This window comes from Engraulis encrasicolus, chromosome 13 (genome assembly GCF_034702125.1).
Source record: "Engraulis encrasicolus isolate BLACKSEA-1 chromosome 13, IST_EnEncr_1.0, whole genome shotgun sequence".
Taxonomy (NCBI): domain Eukaryota; kingdom Metazoa; phylum Chordata; class Actinopteri; order Clupeiformes; family Engraulidae; genus Engraulis; species Engraulis encrasicolus.
In genome coordinates this window covers 51,447,853-51,459,556 of record NC_085869.1, presented here as the reverse complement: position 1 = coordinate 51,459,556, position 11,704 = coordinate 51,447,853, and the positions used below count along the sequence as shown (strand labels likewise).

General features: G+C 42.2%; 1 long non-coding RNA gene across 2 annotated transcripts; it reads right to left on the bottom strand.

Annotated features, from left to right (window-relative positions):
* Nucleotides 1-6,316: 6,316 nt before the first annotated feature.
* LOC134461858 (uncharacterized) lies at nt 6,317-11,477 on the bottom strand. Of its 2 annotated transcripts, XR_010037436.1 has the most exons (5): nt 11,160-11,477; nt 8,310-8,602; nt 8,010-8,103; nt 7,486-7,563; nt 6,317-7,381 (listed from the first exon to the last, which is right to left on the bottom strand). It is a non-coding gene; the product is annotated as an uncharacterized LOC134461858 (long non-coding RNA). The 2 variants fall into 2 exon arrangements; XR_010037435.1 differs by having other exon boundaries at nt 8,010-8,602.
* Between the last annotated feature and the right edge of the window lie 227 nt (nt 11,478-11,704).

Sequence of the window (11,704 nt, the reverse complement as noted above, 5' to 3'; positions counted from 1 at the left end):
ATTGGTGGCAGCCCATCTATGAACAAATACAGTAGTGCCATTAAATAAGACACCATTGTCCATGTGATATTCCCCTTGTCTCGCCAACCCATGTAGCCTCTTCTTCCTCCCTTTAATCGTCCTTCATTCCTTCCATAGATTCACATCCTCTTCCAGTCTCTTTCCGGCTACTCTACATTAGTGACTTTTTCCACAAAATCTGATGACCCCACACTATACCAAAGCAACATGGACTGGTTAATTGAATGGTGTGATAATAATTACCACATCATTAACACAGTGAGGACACAGGAGGTCATTTTTGGAAAACCACCCAATTTTCTACTACTCTCAGTTACTGTGGGGTCAGGCTACATTATTTCATTTATATTATGGTGCTCTATGCTTCACATCCACGGCGCTAATGTGCAATAATCCTGTGATGTTGCACTTGTCCTTCCTTAAACGAGTCTTGTTCAGGGATGCAAAATCAATCTCAGTGAAAACTGACAAAGTGTTATCGTATCGTATCATACTCAACCTCTTTTCTGTGGCCACAATAAAAAGAAGCAGTATTAATTCAACATTTAGAGACTACTCCAAATACACTCTAGAAGATGTTAAATCGACTCTTTAAGCGTTGAATTAGCAATGCCTTTTTTACAGCCTACCTGTCTCTATCTGAACATCACACCCTCATGCTCGTGTCGTGATGACAGATATTTCCTTGGCCATCAGATATGGGATTTGCCCATGCACCACTATTCCAAAGGTGTCAGAAGCAGGATTAAGGTCAGGCGCTTCCCTTGGACGGATATAAAATGACATTAGAAGGTGATGCTGAGAAGAAAGACTGAGTTTGTAAAGAGAGGATTTGATTAGTGCTGAGAGCTTAACCAGTGGATCATGCATGTGTATCTCCTCACCTCTTTCGATCACATCACCAGGGCCGCTGACAGCTTTGACTGGGCCCGGGACAAAAGCATGTGAAAGGGGCCCCCCTCTCAATACACACAAAGTAATGGGGTCCCAATTCTGGGCCCCCACTTTTCCTGGGCCCGGGACAACTGTCCCTTTGTCCCTGTTGGCTTCCCTGCCTATCACCGCCACCATGCGAGGCTACGCCATACCTGTCACCACACGCACCGACTGATCTATCATCATACTATTTAGCAAGTTAGCGGCCGACACATGTCAACAGGTGCCAAGATAACATCCAGCATTTCCAACACACACCGCCTTTCTTACTCTGTTCCTACAACACACAGACTGAGTCACGCATGCACGCACACACGCACGCACACACACACACACACACACACACACACACATGCGCGTGCACACACACACACACACACACACACACACACACACACACACACACACACACACACACACACACACACACACACACACACACACACACACACACACACACACACACACACACACACTTTTACACCTCTCTTGTCTTTTTTTGTCTTGTCTCTTCCTGTCATGACAAGCTTGAGCTGAAACGAATTGAGATATGCACATGCCTTTCAAAACCCAACGTGTCAAATCTGTTGGAAAAAAAGGTCCAACCTTTCGCCTCTTGGGCAATCAAAACCAGGACCAGCTGTAATAACATTACCAGGGAAAACGACAGAGAGGGACAAAGGGGTCACTTGTCCTGGGCCCAGGGTGAGATGGGGCAGAGAATTGGATCTTCATTACATTGTATGTATTGGGTTTGGGGGCCTTTCTGATGTCTTTGTCCCGGGCCCAGCAAAGGCTGTCAGCGCAGTGGCCCTGAACATCACACAGACAGACAGACTTGCCTTTCAGATCTGACTTTCCGCAAACATTTCTATTTGTCGAGGAGAGCCGCCCCATCAAAAGGAATTGTGAGAGCCCTCATCAGTATGATTATCATCAGACTGAGCTCCTCACACTGTCTACCTCCCCTCCATAATTATCACCAATTTGCAGCTGTTGTTGCACTGGCAGTTGTGTACTACTGCACCTCAGGTGTGTCTACCTTTTTGAACACCTTCGTCAGACATGTGGGCCGTCTGGACTGTCTGACTGATATAAATAACAGGGAAAAAAACACTTAAGGTGCACGGCGTGATATTTCTTGTTTCCAGAACTACGCTGCCCACTTTCAAATGTTGCCTTTTTCATTAATGCATACCACCACCATCATATTCTAAGTATTAATTATGAATGAGAAAATGTCATTACTGAAAAGGGGGATATTTTCCATTGTCCGTCATTTTGAATTTCCAGAAATAGACCTTTTTAGTTTCAAAACGCACTGTACTTTGGTCATAGTAGTAGATATAAGTTCATTATTAAGTAAATATTCATGAAAAGATCAAATTTGGTTGTAGACCACAGTTCCTATGTGCAGCTAGTTGCAATACCTACTCTGGCTACTGTCCTACATATTGCACCTTTAGGAAAACCTGTGTGTGTGTGTGTAGCTTGAACTTGTCATGTCCTCATGCTACTTACAGAGCTTTGGAATAGCCGAATTATGAAATGTTGAGTGGAGGGAAGGGTGAACAGCGTTGAAATAGCAAATACAACTGTTTTTACACTAGCACCTGCAGAAACGTTCCATTAAGGGGTGATGTCCCATTTTTTTGTCTTTACTCCACCCTGCGCCCTGCGCCCTGAACCACAGCAGCAGGGGACTTTCTCTTTGACAAGTTTGAAGCGTCCAACTAATCATACAGGGACTTAAAAAGGACAGTAAACTTTATATTTTGTGTTTAAGCTCTCTGTGTACAGTCTGTGTTGAAAGTATTTATGTACTGTACTGTAAAGGTACTTATTTCACAACGTGTTGGGTTTTCTGTTTGATTATGCTTTAAAGGGACACTGTGCAGGAAATGGTCAAAAAAGGTACTGCAACTATGCTGCTCATTGAAACTGGGCTGCCTATTGTCAAATTTGATCTTTACATGAAAGTTTACTAAGTAATAAACAAATACTTTCTAGTATTGTCTAAGTACAGTCATTTTTGCAGCTAAAAATGGCTATTTTTGGCAATTCAAAATGGCGGACCATGGAGAAGATCCCCCTTTTCATGTATGAAAAGTGCATTTTTCCAGTCATAATGAATACTTAAAATGTGATGCTGGTGGTAAGTATTCATGAAAAAGGTAACATTAGTGAATGGGCAGCATGAATTCTGGAAATAAACAACTAAAAATCTCACACAGTGTCCCTTTAAGTTGAGAAACGTTTGACCATTTCTATAACATATCTCTTGTGTTAAGCATTTTTCTAACCTCCCACGTGACATACTGTATATATATAATATCAAAGATTATGAAGCAACTTGCATTAGACTGTATATCTCATGTGACATAGCCTGGCAAGCCAAGACTATAACAGATAAAGTTTAGTCTGGCATCACACGGTTCAGAAAGCTGAGAGCTGTTCAAACTGTCTCTGTCAACACTATGACCAATCAGAGCAACAATGACCAACCAGCCCCAACAGCGACTAACCACTCCATAGAGGGGAACCAGGAGAAAAAACAAACTCACATTGTGACTGGATGATGGTTTTGCCATCCATTTTTTTCTTATCTTCAACGGTGTAGTAATAGATCAACTTCCCAGGAAGTCCAGCCAGAGGAAATGCCGTTTTAGCTCTTGATGCCCTATGCAAAGTTTCATCAGTTTAACGTAATAGGCCTCCCCAATGAGCCAGGACTAACTGCTCACTAACCCTTCGTGGCTATTGTGGTGAGAGACAGAAACTTAATTGTTCCAATATCTTTTTTTAACCAGCCATTCTAATGTTTGATTTTACTGTTACAGTTATGACTGTTTCTTTGCTGGCTCTATCATGATGGAACCATCTACATCCATGGCTAGCAATAAGCCCACCTCAATGATGCTGTCAAGGACTCCCAAGACTGGTGCTGCAGAAGTCAGTTGCAAGCATATTTTATTCCCCCCCTCTACAGAACACTGGCGCACTGCCGAGAAATTTCAGTCACCCAACCATCTGCTGACTTGTGAGGAAGAGTAATTAACCTCAAGAATGTTGCATCGAGAAGTTTTAATAGAACTTTCAAAGCAACAATATTAATTGAGTCCCTCCAGGATTTTGGTGGAGAGACTAAAGTCAATGGTATGCAAAGGGAGTGAGAGTGAGACCACTGTTTGAAATGCCACTGCTGCTGTTGCTTCTTGTTGATATAAGAGAGAACAAATAGCTTCCTCGTTATCTCTTTTTTTGTCATCTCATTTGTTAAAGCAATAAACAATAATCCTTTGTCATATCACACTCGCCAAGGTATTTTTATCCTTCCAGGCATCGAACACCTACATTAACAAATCTTTAACCTTCACCTATACTTAACCCTAATCAACCATTAGGCCTATTTGGTGTGCCCAGCAGCAATTATACAAAACACGATATGTATAATTAAAAAAGCATCCTCTAAGTGACTGTACTGTATTGCAGCCTGACTTTGGCCTCCCAACATGTTTCCGCTTTCTCCAGAAGCAGTAGGAAGGAACCGTCAGTCAACCCTGTGACAACATAAGAGTGATGATGTGCCTGTGGTGTCTGGGATTTCACGCACGGTCACAAGACAAACAAATGCCCCTAACAACAGTCACATAATGACACATAGAAAATAATAATCAACAAACACAAACTCAAGGTAACTAACACAGCACGAAAAGGGGGATTTGTGACAATGAACTCGTCCCAAATCGCCCACGGACTTGCCTAACTTTCGTCTGATTTTGAGCGCTGAGAGAATGCGAAATTTACAGTTTTGGTGACACGTAAATCGCCCGGAAGCGAATCAAAGCCGTGGAGAGGTCTCACAGCAGGGTGTTAATGGCCCAACGATTAACATGAAAGGCAATGACAGCCAGCCCGGAACGCGGACTAGCCTTGCTCTTATTGGACGAAAAAGACACGTGACTCAAAGTAAAAGAGCTGCGCTGTTGGTTAGCAGGGTCGGCAGCTACGACCTTCTATTGGTCACGTTGGATTAATTTATGCATACCGTAGGCCTATACAGTAGGTCCGTATAATTATGCAAAAATTATTATTACTAATATACCTAGGTTGATTTTACTTTGTATATTCACATCATTATATTCACATCATTATAGACTGCACTGTGATGGGGCTTCAGCATGCATGATGTGAATTTATTGATAAAATGAAAATGAATGAAATGAAAATGATTTTTTAAAATGCTTTTAATATCACACCAAACAATGTACACACACTTAGACAGGAACCGTGCATTTCATAAATATACATAATTTAAAACTACACACATACCCTGCAAACAATATACTCTAGGCTATATGCAGTGATGTATACAGTAGCCTACTCAGGTCACAAATGTACAACTCAGAAACAAACACGCATCTCTCTCCCAAGCGGCGTTTCCGATTGTCTCCCACGTCCTAACACTGGTCGTCAGAGCATTGAAGAAATCTTAATACTCAACAGCACTCAAATTTTGCCAAGTCGAACAGGTGAGGTCAGGCATAAACGCGTTGTCCTGACCGCTGTTAAAGATCGCCTCTCAACGTAATTTAATTAATATTGCCGTGTTCCCAATTGTTATTGAATGTGTTACGCGTTGGTCCTGTTTTAAAAAACGTTCTGGTTGCTTTGTTTCAAGACGTTTTTGCAAGCTGGCAAGGTGGCTTGTGGAGAAACGAGAGAGTGTTCCGTGTTTCTCGTGGAAATGCGTCTCTGATTGGCTCACTCCTCCTGCTCTCAAAGAAACGCGTCTCTGATTGGCTCAGTCCTCCAGCCTTGGGAGAGAATGTAATGGGAAACAGAGTCGCCACTTCCCCGGATGGTACTGCACTATAGGGGCGCCAACGGAGGCGTGCAGGCTCCATTCAGGGCTGTGCTCTTTCGACAGCGACCCCTAGGCGAGCTGTAGGCACGGAGCAACCGGAGTGAGCAGGCTTTATGTATGAGGCTTTGTGCTGTGTGTGTACCTGAGAGTAGCAACCAGCTGATAGCTAAGCTAAGCTATGTTTCGGACCACCAGACGTTGCTTGTTTTGAAAACAAGCAGAAAAAAATTACTCGACATGTTTTTAGATAAATGGGTCGATATAAACCTTTGTGGGCAACGCCTTCTTTCGACGTGACGAAACACAGAAAGGCTTTCGTGATTCGCTCGTTTCTCTGCATTATTGATGTAAATTGGGAAACACCGGGAAACACAGCCAGGAGAGTTGACGCACCGCTATGAGAGCCTTGCAAGTGAGTTTAACTTGGGGTGACCGTCCGATCTTCGAAAGGAGTGAGTAAAACTGAGTTTTATCGGAAGTTGGCCTTTAAGACAATGCGATGCGACACAGAAAAGACGGGCGGCTCTCCGTGCATAGTGACTAAAAGTTAGCATCAACTTTGAAAAAGGGTCAAGTCACCATCAGAAGAAAACGGCCGTCTTGTAAAACATGTGTTTGAGTGAAACGGTAGACGGTAGGGACTTTGCGAGGCTATTTATTTAATGCCTACATATAACGTGACCCAAAATGTCTCTAAGCTGCACGTTGCAATATAGTCAAGTATTCGAGAAAACCTGATGCAGCCAGAGTCCAACAACTTCAATGCACCAGAAGTGAATTCGCCTTCTAGTTGGGTGCGTGCGTCACGTGTATTTAATAGAATATATGCGCATGTACAATTACAATACAGCTACCTTATTACCTGGAATATTTTTGAGGGCTGATATTACAAAAAGCTAGTAGGTAATTTTACTTTTCTTTTCTCTACCTACCATTCAACCATGAGTGGTTGGCTCTGTCCACACACCAGTTTGAACTAAATAACTAAGAATTTATTTATTTTATTTTTTTGGGGGGGGGGATGAAAGGGGAAAATAAGTTCAAAAATGTAAAAAAAAAAACAATTTGGCAAAAAATAAATCAGAAAAAAACTGAATGAGGAAAAATAAAACGGATTTCATAGGCCCCTACGACAGGTTAGGTTTGGGAAGGGCACAATTCATAAAACTCAGAAACATACAATGCTTTTTCAAAAAAAGGGTTCTATGTTCCCCGCTGCATCCAAGTAGACTGCTGCCACATTGCTAAGAGCAGGTTGTTATTACACCTCTGACAGGTTAGGTTTAAGGATAGTTTTAGTCAGGGCACATACAAAAATGGATTTGAGTAAAAGTTGTCAATTCATAGTAAATACGTGGTAAATATGAAAGTAAGAGGAAAAATAGTACAGGTACAGCATTTTAGTGCAGACTATACAGGTATGTACAATATTATAAAGTAAACATTGCTGTTGATTATGTTCTTCAGCCGCCAATCATGCCAGCAGGGTCTACTGAAGGTCTCTGGTCACTGCTTCCTCGTCATACTGCAACAGGCACTCAGTCTCACTTCTGGGAGCTGTAGAAATAACAAATAAATAAATACTTCGTCATGCACCTCATATTGACATAACGAATATATCAATAAGCAAGACATATTGAGCCCAACAGGGATAATCTTACACTATATCAGTTTTCTGTGGTCTCTTGTAAGATTGCCCATCACCATCCTGCAGGACACTACCGTCTCCCTGCCAGGATCTGTAGGATGTAAGAAAATAAATCAAAACATAGCAATGCACAGCATTGACAACTTATCTATAAAGTAGCACAAGTCATATTGACAATGTAGGACAGGGGTGGGGAACCTATGTCTCTAGGGCCGTTTGCGACCCTTGAGGCTGTTTTATCCGGCCCCCGATATAATTTTAATGCAATTCCATCTTCACATGAAATATGACATATTTTGTAAAGGAATCTTAGAAAATACATTAGCAATACAATCAAGTTATATTCAGGGAACCTGAAGTTGGCGTTTGTTTAAATGTGGCTGCCTTCAATATAGGCCTAAAGTGAAAGGGAAAATCCTGGTTTGTGTTCATAGTACGGCCCTTGGAGGACTTTTATGGCCCCTCGGATGAATTTGAAGTGGCCATTCGAATGAGAAAGGTTCCCCAACCCTGACGTAGGCTATAGGTTAAGCTTACCCTCTTTCACTCTACTGTGCCCATTTCGGGTTGACCTCCACACGCGTCTGTAGCACAGCACACAGGATTGCAGGACACAGCATCCTGCAGGACACTGCAAAAAACAAGGGGAACGAATAAATGACCTGTCCAGTTCTATAAAAAATAAAAGAAATTTGATGCAGTGCCAGAGCTGTGGTAAAAGTAACCTTGGTTGTATCATCTAGGACTAGGGTGTGTGTGAGTGTGTGGTAAATCCAGTGTTCACATTATTCAGATATGAGAATTAATTCATTAATTTTAACTGATATCACCACATACCGATATCAGTGCCATTTCACCCTGCCAAGACACTGGACCTTCTATGATCAGGGCGTCCTCGTCATACTGCAGCAGGCACCCTGTTGTTTCTACAGCTCCTAGAAGAGAGACAAATAAATTAAATACTTCGCCATGCATCTCATATTGACATAGCTAATGTATCAATGAGCAAGTCATATTGGTCACAAAGAAGTTAATCTTACATTCTTTCAGTCTTCTATGGCAAGACTGCTCCTCATAAGAGCTGTTAGGCCTTCAAGTGACTCGTCTTCGCCATATTATGAGACAGCAGCCTGTGAAAACATGGTAAACAGAATAACCCATTAACCTTGGGTCCTAATCAGGGCTCTAAATTAACACACGCCAACCCGCCAAACACGGGTGAAAATTAATTTTGGCTAGTAGAAAAAAATACCTACCCGCCAATTTGGCCAGTAGCGCCCGAGTACAGTAAATTATGAACGGTAAACCGCTGCTATGACGAACGTGCGCACGTTAAGTATGCAGAGCCCTTAAGGCGAGATTTCCTACATTACCCATGGACACTAGCGTCATGATGTAGCCTCCCACCGTGGGATTTCCAGTGCAGCAAGCGGCAACTCCATCCTGTTGCGCGCGCTAGCATTGAAAACATTTCAGACGACCAGCCTTCTGTCAGCTACGCTCACACTATTCTGACAGGCAGCTCTCCTCCTATGCTCTGGTCGATTTCGCTACAACCTTTTCACTACTGCTATTATTACTAGGCTGAACCTTGCTGTAACAGGCTGCCTTTTTGAACCAGCGAGACCCTGACCGTTTCAATAACATGACTAAACGCAGATTATGCCTATGTTTTTTTTGTGCGAGTGATGAGAATGTGGCGGGGGTTAGAGCAAGGTTCTGTGTGTTGGTGAATGCTAGTAGTAATTGTAACCGTAATAATAGTGACCTTAAAAAAGAAGTGGTTGTGGAACGAAATAGCGACAAGGGCAGAGGAGGAGAGCTGACTGTCAGAGTAGTGTTAGCGTAGCTGTCAGTTCAGTTGTCTTCTGAAATGTTCCGAGTCCTGGCGCAACTAAGTTGGAAAGCCCACGCCATCGGAAAGAAAACAAATAACAAAAAAACATGGTAGATAAGAGAAGAGCTCCTCCTCTCTCCTCTCCTTTTCCTCTCATCTCTTCTCCTTCCTTGGGGTGTGCGTATGTGAGGTTTTGGAGAGTTTGGCTGTGTGCTTGGTTACTGTATGTTAAAGGTCTGTTATGTGAGTGGCTTGTGTGATGTGATTCAGCTATTTTCAGAGGAATTGAACAAAAACTAATCAAATTGATTAGGCCTAGGTAATGAAAGTAAAAAATAAAGCAGAAGTTAAAAAATAATGAAAAAATATATAGCCTATAATAGGCCTATGCTTATTATGTAGGCATAGGCCTATAGTATGCAGGCCTATATATAGTGTATCTGTGTTGTAGAAATTGTTGAACAAAATTACCATAATTAAAAAAAAATAATTAGCCTAACGCGTAGTTTATTTTGGCGAGATTAAAAAAAATGGCTAGTTGAACTTCTGTTTGGCTGGTAAGAAAAAATGTCCACTAGCCAAATTGGCTGGTGGTGGAAAAAGTTAATTTAGAGCCCTGGTCCTAATATAATACATGGACATAAACTAGCCTACATTATTTAGACAATGTCAGTAGACCTCCACGTGAAACAATAAGAAAAAGTGACCATGCATAATTTCAATTTCTTGAAGAGGCCAGCTACACTTATTTGTGCAACAAGTGCTGTTTTGAGGACCCATACGTTTTAAGGACATGCTGCCTGCCTACTGTTGCAAATGCCAGGGTATTTCACATTGATTTCGGGGTGGCGTGCTCTATTGCAACACTTATTTGTGCAACAAGTGGTGTTTTGAGGACCCATACTTTTTAAGGACAGGTTGCCTACTGTTGCAAATGCCAGGGTATTTCACATTGATTTCCAAACTATTTCTTTCCTAACTACAGGGACGTTAGTCGAGTAATGACGCTACGGACCAAGCTACTAGGGAATGTAATTAAACTAGTCGCTTCGCTACTGCCCAGCACTGAAAACCAACATACCCAGAACGGCACACCAATCTTGCCAACGTCGCCTAGATGCATTTTTGCCGCTGTAAAATACATTGGCAAGACGTCCAAGCGTTAGTTCATCAGCGAAATGCCGGGCAGACGTGAAAAATGAGCAGTGCCCAGCAACTAGTTGATGAGCTAACGCAATAGCATGCTAACGGTAGCCTTTGTCAATCTTAAGCGCTGGGAGATGGTCACTCCCATGTAAGATCACTCCCGGACGTGTAGTCCCAGGTGATTCTATCAATCCCAGGCGTTCTATCCCACCCGATTACATTTCTCGTATTAATCATACACTACCACATACAAGCAATTTAGGGTTAGGTATTAGGGTTAAGGTAAGGGTTAGGTTTAGGGTAGGTAAGAAAAAAGTAACATGAAAAAGATAAGTAGGTGGGTGGGCTCGATAGTCTGGCTAGAGGGAGCGAACCGACTGGGGAACGAACCGCGCTGGGAGCGACAAACTGGGAATCATCTTTAGGCAGGGGAAAGGCAAATTGAGAACGAGCAATGTCAAACAACTTTCCATCAACAAGTATACTTAACATATTCACCGTTTTCACTACTGCATTTTGTCATTACGATGCTCGCAAGTTATCAGAAATTTACTAGCGTACAGCAGCAACAAGAGTATCTGTGGTCACATTCATTGAGGGGACTTGTGCTACAACTTAGCAATGGCGGATCTGTGTTCAGAGGAGCTATTCAATCGCTCTTGAGTACTGAAACTTTAAACCACAGTTGAGTAAAATTTACTTACATGTATGTGAAGCCCATTTTCCGTTGGTATGTGAGGAACTTTCCCCCATATCGCCAAGAAACTTGTAACAGTGAAACCACACAGACAGCGCGTGGTGCTGTTCAGATAGGTCGGTGTTGTTGACCGCGGTAGATGGCTTCTTTGTGGCTTGTGTGTGGAATTCGCATTGTGCGAATTAGTTGTACTGCCACCTAAAGGCTTGGTGTAGAACTAATTTAACCAGAGACAGTCTGTTTTGAACTTCCTTGAACAATCCTTGCTAGTTCAGAATAATTTAAAAACCAGAGTGGCCAAGCACATTGATGTTTTTCCTCAAAAGCAGGGGTGAGGAACCTTTTTTAATTCAAAGGGTCACTTCAAAATGTAGGCTATATCCAAGAAAGATCATTCAGATGTTTCTATTCTGATTTCCATTTGGTTCATTTAAATGTTTATAGCACCGATCGAATTGTTTGATCAACTTCATTTCTGAGCTTATAGTATCATAATAAAATGTACTGACAGCAGAGCTGTGGCTAGTAGAAAGGTTTATGCAGGGGTGGGGA